The sequence below is a fragment of the Schistocerca serialis genome, chromosome 3, assembly GCF_023864345.2.
Source record: "Schistocerca serialis cubense isolate TAMUIC-IGC-003099 chromosome 3, iqSchSeri2.2, whole genome shotgun sequence".
Taxonomy (NCBI): Eukaryota; Metazoa; Arthropoda; class Insecta; order Orthoptera; family Acrididae; genus Schistocerca; species Schistocerca serialis.
In genome coordinates this window covers 905,720,220-905,732,944 of record NC_064640.1, presented here as the reverse complement: position 1 = coordinate 905,732,944, position 12,725 = coordinate 905,720,220, and the positions used below count along the sequence as shown (strand labels likewise).

The 12,725-nt window shown below is 42.3% G+C and overlaps 1 protein-coding gene across 1 annotated transcript in view; it reads left to right on the top strand.

Moving 5' to 3' along the window:
* The window catches only part of LOC126471314 (GTPase-activating Rap/Ran-GAP domain-like protein 3), a 346,167-nt gene that overhangs the window by 198,519 nt on the left and 134,923 nt on the right, over positions 1–12,725 (top strand). The gene's annotated exons all lie outside the window — the stretch shown is intronic.

Here is a 12,725-nt window from a genome sequence, read left to right as displayed (position 1 = left end):
GTCTGCACCGGGAGCATCTTTTCGACCCTGCAGATTAACGAATGTTAAAATGAGGTGACGACCAGCAGCAAGTATTTCAGCAGATAAAGAGCTTAATAGTTTGTTTTGTTTTGATGGTGCATGTAGTGTTTCTGATCAAATAACACATGTCGGAAGACCGATTATTTTTAGTTATATTAAGAGTTATAAAAGCAGTCAGTTTAATAATTTGTCAGACGAAAATTTTTTAAATTTATATATATATACTTGAGATTTACTTGTCATTCTGACATACATAGAAATATATGTCATATTACCTTAGGGTTTCCCAAGACAAGGATAACAATACGTCTGGGAGACGAATTTTATAACTTACTCAAAACTGTGGAAATTTCTCGGTAAATTATGAGCTTTCTCTATATTGAACAAGTGAAAAATAATTGTACGCTATGAAATATGTCTTAGAACAAGAGGACAGTCAGGTGCAAAGAGATCTGATAAACTTGAACAGTTTGTGAATTTTTTCTGCTACTCAGTCGATAAATTAATACATGCATTTCTAAAAAGGAATTTTCTTTCACCATCGAATGAAAATCTTATAAACATGACAGATAACCTTAAGTCTTGTTTGCTACATGCCCAAAAACAATCAAAATTATTGCAATTAAAATAAGAATAGCGTACGTCCAGTAAGTTTTATAACATATATTACCCATCCTGTGGATTCGGCTCCGTGTGATATCGTTTACAGTAAGCATCACGATAATCTAAGTAACATCTACTGGGACGTATTATCGGCAGAGAAAGATCTGAAGTTCTGTTCCAGTCACATCTGCTAATAGGAGATGAAGCACAACCAGCTAATGTCAAATTAGCCATTAAGTTGTATACCGCCTTTTCATATCAAAACGCTCAGCCAGCTGGAAGTACTGAAGACAATATATGATGTTTTAGAAATATGTTCCTTGACATGGACCACTTACGGAGGTGAAATGTGGAACATAAGCGCTACAGACAAGGAGAGCATAGACGTTTTCAAAATGTGGTGCTACAGAAGAACGCGGAAGATTAGACGGGTAAATAGATTTACTAGGCAGGAGTTACTGAATCGAATTGAGGAAATAAGAAATTTATGGCACAACTTGATTTGAGGAAAGGGTCAGTAAGCAAGATCAAACGGATGTAGGTCGCAATAGCTGTTTGGAGATGAAGACGCTTCCACAGGATATACTAGCGTGGACAGCTGCATCAGACCAGCCTTCGGACTTAAGACCAAATCACCAACATCATTATTAGCATCATGGACCAAATTCACTTATTTCCACATCCAGAAACTTTATCGTTGTTCTTTACTGCAAGCTGAGAAAAGACGTGACACAAGGATGTCACGTACATAACAATAATGTTCCTCATTATTATAAAAAGTTCTCGGGTTACACAGGGATTTACGTATAAGGACGTAGTCAACACCTTGGATAAACCTTATCATTGTCTGGAAACACTCATCTGATGAAGCAAGGAATGTCAGCTATCGAATGTTGGCCTCGACTTTTTATGTTTCACTTAAATCTTTCAGCCTGAAATGAAAGTTTCGAGTGTGGTATCATGTTGAGCAAATGAACTGAAAAAAATTGACTATTTTGCTGCATTTCAGGTACCTTACACGACTTTTAAGGTTAAAGCGAAGTAACGCTCCCCACAGATATTCATTCAGTCAGCTGCTTTACTTTAGGTATATAACCAAAGCGTTCCAAACAAAGCTGTTATCTTCACCGTGAGACGATGGACAAATTAATTTTGAGGTGAGAGTCAGACGCCTACAATTTGCATGTTGAGACAGCATTGCAGCAGTATAGCTTTCATTTAATGAAGTTCAAGATAACGTATATGTACTACAAGGTTATCGATGATGTACTCGTAGAAACTTTAGGTCTGTTCCATGAAAGTTATTCGGAAGATGGCATTAGAACAAAAATGATCAATAGTGCAGATGCGCAAGCATCACTATTCGTTGGTCAACGCTTGGTGAAAACGTGGTGATATTACGAAGAATAACGTAACAAATAAATTAATTATTTCAGTTCCTTCAATGGAAAACGAAAAGAGATCACTGAAATTAATGTTATTTGTGTATATACCACTGAAATACAAGACAACAAGAATATTATTTAATATGGAGAATGTGAAATATAATCCTATGTATCGCTCCAAGGTACTAAAAGGAAATACGTATTTTTAATACCCGTTGCCCGTTAAAAAATGGAGGACAACTTGTATGGATGACCTAATCAGAAAGCTATTACCGAATACGCTACCCTTCCAGAAGGTGTTTTCACCAAACCAATGGACGCTTCACGCAAAGAATATTCTTCCGTCAATTTGAAGAGCTGTTGCTTGTGGCTACACGCGAAACGAATTAATAATCTTCATCAATTCTAGCACGTACATGATAAAAAGTACAAAATTCAAAAAGCTTGTATTCCAGTTTCACAAAATTGTATGGAGCACATCAAATAAAACGGTAACAGCGTGAGTTATTACAATGACAGAAATTGTATGCTCGCGAGAAAGGCCTGGAGCGACGTCAAGATTACTACACACAGAGGAACCACCATCATTAATTTAAACGAGCTTGATTAATTATTTAAGGATCGAGATGAGATTAATTTTCGTCCCGCTGTAGGCTATTCATCGATTGTTCCTCATTGTCAAACAAACACATAAAAGACTGGCTTGAATTATTCTGAGCGTGAGACCGGTGAGCTGTTTATAGCGACTGTCATTCTTTCCGAAAGTGTCCCTGCCTCTGTAGTCTAACAGTTTTCAACGTGTTTCCAAATGGAGAGATGAGATATTAGATATTACACTATTCGGTTAAGTCCGAACAACATATTCTTCTCAACATGCTTTTGTGATACGTTGAAACTGTAGCAAGACTGAAAGAGGTGCGGAGCATGCGACTGACATATCGGAGCAAGATTATAGCAGAGTAACTTTTCAACTCTAATGAAAATGGACCAAGAAGCACATGATTTGACTGAAATTTAATAACTGTAAATAGTGAAAGGTTACGAGTGCTTCAAACAATGAACTACAAGAAGAAGCTCAAGAAACTATGTAATCTGACACAAACGCAACACAATGTTATTTTGCAATATGTATCATCAGTGAAGTTCGTTCAGAATTTTCGCTCTTCCATTAATGCCAACAAAAAGAAAAATATATGTGCAAGCAAGATTTTGCATTATGTAGTAAATCATCAAATGGTGAAAGAAATGGTAATTTATGAGCATACAGATTTCAATTAAAAGTCATTGTCATTGTTTCCTAACAATATGATATGTTTATGCCCTAAGTATACTTAAAATAAAATCTCTAACTTCAAACGGCATTATTGTTTTCTCCTCCAAAAAGTATCGGCGAGACACTGATACTTATTGCAACATTTTATCGCAATAGTCTGAAGAACAGCGACGCCTTAATATAGAAGAAAATAGCCCGATGATACAGAACATGTGCTGGGCGCAAGACAGGCAGTGTAGCTAGCATAGTCGTTTTCCATCAGAGGAAAGATATCGCACTCGTCCATCGGATTTTGAAGTTAAAACACTTTGGAACAATCAACAGGCTGAACACTAAAACTCATACTAATTAAAACATCTCGCAAGCAAAACAATTCACGGACTGTTCAAGTGGAAATCTACAAAAGGTATTCATGCTTGGACGAAATATACGTTATAACTGATACGTGGCAATTTCTTGGATAAAATACGAGAGATTTCGTGCAATTACTTCATAAAATTAATTCATTATTTATTGTGACTGTAATGTGAATGAAGAAAGACTGAGAAAACGAAGAAAATGGATATGACGTAGCAAGCATACCGACGTGGATATCAGTAACGGAAGAACATCGAGACAACGGAAAGAAGCTAGAGTCGGAAAATCATATCGCCTTCTATCACCGATTTGTGTGCGACAAATAAAATCCAATATGTCAGAAGTACATGGCTATGAAAATTTATTTAAAAATTGTACTGTTTATCCCGTTCCACATATGAGTTTGTTGAAAGGCGTTGTAAGGACACTGTTCATCTATTGTTTACGGACCGCATAACTAAATATGGAAAATACCAAATAAACTGTTATTCCACAGTCAGTTATTACGAACACTTAAGTTGTGGAACAGTATCAATAAGTGTACTAAATATAAATTATGAATTATCAACACATTAGTAATGTCTGAAAGTATGCTGTCCTGCAGAAAAATAAAACGTAATATGGTCAGCTCTTAGGTTGATATCTGAAGTATTAACCCATACACAATGATTTCCAGAAGTTTACAACATTAATTCTAAATTTTATTATACATGACAAACTTCAAACCGTCAGCCTGATTTTCCAACTGAGTCTTGAGCTGAAGAATCAAGTCACGAAACTGAGCAAAGGTGATCAGCGATCAGCAATCGGCAAATCTGAAGATATTACATGGAAAATAATCAGCACTCAATGCAGTAAAAATTATTTTTCAAGTTTACTAAAAGCTTCAACGACAACTCATCAGCATCGAAGTGGAGCTATGAATTTCAGATTATTAATGCTAAGACTATGTGACACATACCCTTGTCTTTTTCATCGAAAAGATTTCTTCGGGTCACCTCTTTAGTTTAACAACTGTTTCAAAAAATCGTAATTTTTATTACGCAATGTTTCAGGTGCATCGCTTACGTCTTGAAGCAGCGTCACAGAGCATGCGACCACTGAAGGCCAGTTAGCTATTCAGTTTGTGTTACTTTCTGAAAAATACATTAAAATATTAGTAATCACTTTGTAATTTATTTCCATTGGTACGCGGCCTTTGAAGGTTGTCTAGATTTTCCCAACCTACACTAACATTAATCTTCTCATATCATTATAATTTACTATCTTCCAATTCTTTCTTTATTATTTCAAGATTTGCATTTCTGCGGATTTTTACATTACCTCTGTTATACCGTACGCAACTAAAGACTTTGTGACAGCTATGTGTAGTCCACTCTATTACATCTTCTCAAAATATTTCTGTGACGAGCTTTATTCGCACAAATGGAATAATTCCTTCTCTTCCTCTCTTCTGCAGAATGACGCATATTTCCCTAGGATTATAAAACTTACCTCACGTATTTTTTGACGTTTCCATTTTCTTTAAACGATTTATATACATGATTCAATTTACTATTTTCAGTTACCAGTTCCTAGTGCGTGTACATTTTACATTATATAATTTCTCGGTTTTTGTTCAATAAACTGAATATCTTAAATTTTTTCCACAAAGTCTGATAATCTCTTATCTCCAGTTGTGTAAATTTCCAGCAGTGTGGTTTCACTGAATAAACTGTCTCCAGTCTTCACCTGAAGTTACTGCATAAAACCAAGAAAAATCTAACTCGTCGTGGAAGTACTAGGGCTTGCTGAAAAGTAATGCTTCCGAATTTTTTATGAGAAAACGCTTAGCGCTTTTTAAATAAAACAAACATTATGAACGTTCTACATCTTTGTTCTTCACGTTTACATATTTGCAGCCCTCTGCCGCTAGAGGGCTCCGAATTGTAGTATGTAAGGTAACTACGGTTGTCTGTGAGAAGCTGCGTGTTGTAATCGAGTTTCGAATTCGTAGAGTTCATCCACACATGGAGCAGCCTCTCCTTCAGCATGACAATGCCAGACCACACACAAGCGCTGCGACATCTGCAACAATCCGACGCCTTGGGTTCACTCTCATCGATATTCCTCCATACTGTTACGACTTCTGCACCACTTGTTAGCAGCAGACACAGTGGTTGCGCCAAAGACTGAGACGGCGTGGAGTTTTACAATTACGAGGGCGGTTCAGAAAGTAACCTCCGATTGGTCACAGTGCGGGTTGTGGGGGGAGTAGCGACGCCATCTGTGCGTTCACGCACTCAACAGGTCAGTCGGCATCAAGCCGTGGTCGAGTGAACGTCGTACCTGCGCTAGTTTAGTTTTTGTGGCAGTTTGAAATGTGTGCTGCAATAGAAAACCCCGCCAAATGTGAAGTGCGTGCTGTCATAAGGTTTTTTACAGCCAAAGGATATTCTGCAGCAGCTATTCATCGTGAGCTTTGTGCCGTGTACGAACCAAGAGTTATGAGTGAAGGAGTTGTCCGTGAATGGGTACGTTTATTTAAAAGTGGACGAGAAAACGTTCATGATGAAGAGAGGAGTGGTAGACCATCATTGGTGACTGACGAACTCGTTCAGACAGTTGATGCAAAAGTTCGTGAAAATCGACGTTTCTCAATGTCGGAGTTGTCTACTGGTTTTCCACAGATTTCTAAGACTCTCTTGTACGAGATAGTGACAGCAAGATTGGGTTACCGTAAGTTCTGTGCACGATGGGTGCCCAAAATTCTTACCGACCACCACAAAACTCAAAGAATGGCCTCTGCATTAGACTTTCTGTCATGTTATGAGGACGAAGGAGAACCATTGTTAAACAGAATCGTGACCGGTGACGAAACCTGGATTAAGTACGTGAATCCGGAGACAAAAGAACAATCAAAGATGTGGGCACATTCAAATTCGCCTACCAGACCAAGAAAAGCCTCGCAAGATTTTTCTGCCAGAAAACTGATGGCAACGGTGTTTTGGGATGCCAAAGGGGTATTGTTGGTTGAATTCATGGAACGTGGTACGACCACTAATCAAGACGTGTACTGTGAAACAATAAAAAAGTTACGACGGGCTATACAGAACAAACGCCGTGGTATGCTGTCTTCCGGTATCGTTTTTTTGCACGATAACGCCCGTTCTCACTCTGCTCGCAGAACAACGGCCCTTCTTGAGTCCTGGGACGTTATCAACCATCCACCTTACAGCCCAGACCTGGCGCCAAGTGATTATCACCTCTTCATGCATTTGAAGAAATGGCTCGGGTCACAGCGGTTTGATGACGACGAAGAGCACAAAGATGCGGTCACAGGCTGGCTCCAGGCACAAGCGGGTGATTTTTATGCAGAAGGAATTTCAAAGCTTGTGAAGAGATACGATAAGTGCCTCAATCGCTATGGAGACTATGTAGAAAAATAGTGCAAAGATGTAGTTGTAAGATGTATATATTAAAATATTTTTATTTAACTTGGTGTATTTTTTTAAAATCAACCGGAGGTTACTTTCTGAACGGCCCTCGTATTTATTGAACTTCCTTTACAATTTCTCCCTCGTCAACGCTGCCCAGCCCTGCGGATCCCTCCGCCTGGCTGCTGCTGTGTAGATTCTCCGACAATGCGCGCAACGCACGCCGCTGACCGCACTTGGGAGCTCAGGCCACCAATGCTCCGCTGAAGCCAGGATGCCCTGTGGATGAGATGAACTCGTCGCCGCTCGGCGCCCCAGTACGGGCACGCCCACGGAGCCGCGTCGCCGTGAGGTCAACTGCTGACGGCTGCTGCACCGGCGGCTGGGAAGCCGTCAGTCGCGATGTCCGCGAGGTCCCGTCATGAACGGACCACGCACCGTGGGGCCGGGTTGATGTGAAGTCCGAGCGTCAGTCTCTGGCGGCGCCTGTGACCGAGACCGCGCTGCGGCCAGCCCTGCTGGAAGTTCCCGCTGTAGTTAGCCATGGTGCCGACCGAACTCGGGCCGACCACCAGAGCTGAAGTTGACATCTGGTGGTGAACGAGCTGGAACATACTTCCGGAATCGTCACCTACAAAGATTGAACATTCGGACATGGACCACGTCCGTCCTCAACTCCGAACTGCTTCCTAATGGCTTCTGTCTGTTGCTGCCTGCGCTCTATTATTTATATCCGGCAGGAGGACGTTTTTTACCCTCGGTGGTAGCTTTTTGTTATTACTCCCGCAGTATATTGCAGCGTAACTTACCGTGCTGGCCTCACTTCCCCTTACTCAGCACTCTCCAGGCTTCACTCGGCACTCGATCTGTGTGCGTCCTTGCGTCAGCCTGTCGGTAGACCGCTGCTGTCAGCTAGGCTATCTGTGCCTGCCTACTTTGCAACGCCTTGGCCGCCGGCGTGCCTCTGTTTCGCCATTCCACACTGCGTGAAGCAATGCTTACTACATGTGGCCGCAACAATACAGTCCCGACTTGATTCCCTTCCGATTTTCATCTTTTTCCAAAACTTAAAAAACACTTTCAAGGACTTCAGTTTGATAGTGATGAAGCAGTGGAAGCAGAGGTGCGGTTATGGCTCCGTCAAAAAAGTCAAACATTCTACATTGACCGTATCAACGAACTAGTGTCTCATTGGCAGAAGTGTGTTCGTCGCCAGGTAGACTATATTGAGAAATAAATATGTAGGTATGGAGAATAAAAATGTAGAATATTAATAAGTTTTGTTTTATTTAAAAACCTTTAACAGTTTTCACATAACAAAATTTGGAGGCATTACTTTTCAGCACGCCCTCGTATATGAATCTGAGCTCCGCTCCTCCCGATCTCATTCCAGTATCTTCACCTCAACGTTACCTCACTAAGTCAAATACACTCCTGGAAATTGAAATAAGAACACCGTGAATTCATTGTCCCAGGAAGGGGAAACTTTATTGACACATTCCTGGGGTCAGATACATCACATGATCACACTGACAGAACCACAGGCACATAGACACAGGCAACAGAGCATGCACAATGTCGGCACTAGTACAGTGTATATCCACCTTTCGCAGCAATGCAGGCTGCTATTCTCCCATGGAGACGATCGTAGAGATGCTGGATGTAGTCCTGTGGAACGGCTTGCCATGCCATTTCCACCTGGCGCCTCAGTTGGACCAGCGTTCGTGCTGGACGTGCAGACCGCGTGAGACGACGCTTCATCCAGTCCCAAACATGCTCAATGGGGGACAGATCCGGAGATCTTGCTGGCCAGGGTAGTTGACTTACACCTTCTAGAGCACGTTGGGTGGCACGGGATACATGCGGACGTGCATTGTCCTGTTGGAACAGCAAGTTCCCTTGCCGGTCTAGGAATGGTAGAACGATGGCTTCGATGACGGTTTGGATGTACCGTGCACTATTCAGTGTCCCCTCGACGATCACCAGTGGTGTACGGCCAGTGTAGGAGATCGCTCCCCACACCATGATGCCGGGTGTTGGCCCTGTGTGCCTCGGTCGTATGCAGTCCTGATTGTGGCGCTCACCTGCACGGCGCCAAACACGCATACGACCATCATTGGCACCAAGGCAGAAGCGACTCTCATCGCTGAAGACGACACGTCTCCATTCGTCCCTCCATTCACGCCTGTCGCGACACCACTGGAGGCGGGCTGCACGATGTTGGGGCGTGAGCGGAAGACGGCCTAACGGTGTGCGGGACCGTAGCCCAGCTTCATGGAGACGGTTGCGAATGGTCCTCGCCGATACCCCAGGAGCAACAGTGTCCCTAATTTGCTGGGAAGTGGCGGTGCGGTCCCCTACGGCACTGCGTAGGATCCTACGGTCTTGGCGTGCATCCGTGCGTCGCTGCGGTCCGGTCCCAGGTCGACGGGCACGTGCACCTTCCGCCGACCACTGGCGACAACATCGATGTACTGTGGAGACCTCACGCCCCACGTGTTGAGCAATTCGGCGGTACGTCCACCCGGCCTCCCGAATGCCCACTATACACCCTCGCTCAAAGTCCGTCAACTGCACATACGGTTCACGTCCACGCTGTCGCAGCATGCTACCAGTGTTAAAGACTGCGATGGAGCTCCGTATGCCACGGCAAACTGGCTGACGCTGACGGCGGCGGTGCACAAATGCTGCGCAGCTAGCGCCATTCGACGGCCAACACCGCGGTTCCTGGTGTGTCCGCTGTGCCGTGCGTGTGATCATTGCTTGTACAGCCCTCTCGCAGTGTCCGGAGCAAGTATGGTGGGTCTGACGCACCGGTGTCAATGTGTTCTTTTTTCCATTTCCAGGAGTGTATTCGAGTAATGTACACTAGGTCACATTGTCGTCTTCTGTGTGATTTCCTCGACTGATTTAACTGATATTCTCATTTTGCCAGAATTCTCCCAAGAAAATGTAAGTCCTCCATTCACCGTCCCTAACACTGTTTTAATGCCTTTGTTCTATTTCATGTTGCTTCGTAGTATTACTCCAGACATTTAAATGGTGTTTCAACCTCAGAAGCAAACTACTAATGGACTCGAATGGGAATGGAAATTAGCAGGAACCTTACTGAAGAAACTATCGTAAAAGTAATTAAGGAGAAGCATGGGGAATCTAAATGTGAATTATCAAACAGGGATTTGAACCCCATTCATCTCGACTATACGTAATGACAGTGTCACTTCACATGGTCATTTTAGTATCGAAAACCAGTACTGATACTTACAGTTTTCATGTTGATTTTCAATTCAGATAAGATAAAGGTTGCCCTGAACCTGAAGATTTATTTGAATACCGCAATACTTTAATAGACATAGTGCTAATGAAGATAGTTTGCCCTTTTCCTGCCTCCGACCCAGGAATTAAGTTATTCAGCCAGTTATAGGGGGAACTCAGTATTATCGTGGGCTTCAAATCACGGTGCAATTTAACATTTTACACATGTATAAATAATTGTAGAAGGTGAGAAGGGGTAGGTGAGAGAAAAAATCGTTGGACCTACTGAGGACTTAATTCCCCCTATGCACTTCTGCTTTGACGCTTTCTCTCTCGGTCACCTGTTACGGTAGTAGTTCCAAAATTATACTTTGAAACGGTTCCTACTTCTTTGTTTTGTTTTGGTCATAGTTTCAAATAAGGACTGCTGTTAACGGCAATTAGCCATTACAGTAAATACACAATTACATACTCTTTTGTGGTGGCTTAAGTATCAGTTTTATTATTGTCACGTATTTAACACTTCACCGGTAATTTATCTTTTTCCCTGTTTTAAATACCTGACTTTGTCTCGAAACGTCTACCGGAGAAGTGCAGTTAGCTACTTCCTTTATACATTTACCTTAAGAGATTTAACACCTTGTCAATAGTCTATACCACTGTCATTAGAGACGGAGTATTAGTTAACCTGGACGACAATTGGACAGGAAAAGCGACCGCGGCCTTGGAGGGTGAATTTTTCCAGCATTCGCCTAAAGCGGTTTTAACACAAGACGAGCAGCCTCAGTCCGAGTAGCCGCACTGAAGTTTCAGCCAGAGTCTTACAGCTTTCGGCTCCGTTACGTTGACCTCTGCGCCACGTCGTTCGGTGATATGGGCAGAGATGGCAATATTTACTCACATAACTGAAGACTTGGAAAATAATAAAGCGCATCCTCTACAAGGAACGACCCGCACTTTCGCTTGGGAATATTCAGCAAATTTAAATCAGAGGGCACTTCTATTCTTAGTGTGTGTCTGATAAAACCTCCTTTACAAATTTCCCAGCTTTTTGCTTTCACTTTCCTATAAACGTCACATTTAACGTTCAAGTAGCTGGTTGTATCTTGACAGTTCTTCTCTCATTCTGATGAGTACCTCATATTCTACTATCTTTAAAAGTTTTCATGTAGCTCTAGTGTTCATACCAACGAAATGCTGCTCTTACATGCAAGCAGAACGGAGGCTGTAACTCCAGTTCAGTAGGGATTATTTAGTCCTACATCATTGCATGTTAAAATCCATTTCGGAATGAGACAGCGCCATGTACACGATAATTTCAGAAGTTTTCGTTGATCGATGATTGAAGTGAGTGACGTTTACACACTAAAAAAACTTCACTAATAATTGTATATCGTCTCCCATTAAAATTCTACAGAGACACATGAAGGAAGAGAAAAAAAAGGCAGAGATGAAAATGATGAAAGAATAAATGTAAGGTACGTATCATTAAGATTATTAAGGGAGCCAGATGACGAGATAGAATACTGACACCGGGGGAAAAGCGTTTTCAAATTTGCGTCAACTTATCATTATCAAAGCTGCCGCTCTGTAGAGTTTTAATGACTAACTAGTGTCAGTTCTTTCATGTTACGAGTTTTTTCATGTTACGAGTTTAGAAGAACTGATGGGCTGTCTCTGTAAAGATTGTTTCAGAAACGTCATGGCGGTAATAGTAGCGTGAGTGATTATAGTGAGGACACTTAAATTTACACTCATGTTCTTAAGTTTAGGTATGTTTGAGATCCACGAAATAACGTAAGGAGTGACGATAATGTATAAACTACAAGTGCTCTCCCCGCCTTGACACATATGATGTAACTACGAAGTACACCCCAGAATCAGCTGCGGCTGTGGATAACATTTAACGTGTGTGGTGACTGTCGGCTAATGGTATATAGAACGTCAGTACGAGAGGTGTCCACACTCCCCCCTCCCCCCCCCCCCCCGCCCTAATTGGCTCCTTCGCAACTGGCAATACAAGCTTCAAAACGGCTCCCCTTACTGTGAATAAGGCCATCTAGCTTACGTTGCGACAAGGCACTTTTCTAAACAAGCGGTTCGTGATGGCATTATTGCCGGCCGCGGTGGTCTAGCGGTTCTAGGCGCTCAGTCCGGAGCCGCGCGACTGCTACGGTCGCAGGTTCGAATCCTGCCTCGGGCATGGATGTGTGTGATGTCCTTAGGTTAGTTAGATTTAAGTAGTTCTACGTTCTAGGGGACTGATGACCATAGATGTTACGTCCCATAGTGCTCAGAACCATTTTTTTATGGCATTATTCGGGCTTTAATCCTTCAGTCTTCAGCGTTCTATACATGTTCAGTCGGATTTGTCAAGGAAACTATCTGCCCCTGTATACAAGTAATGTGGTCGTG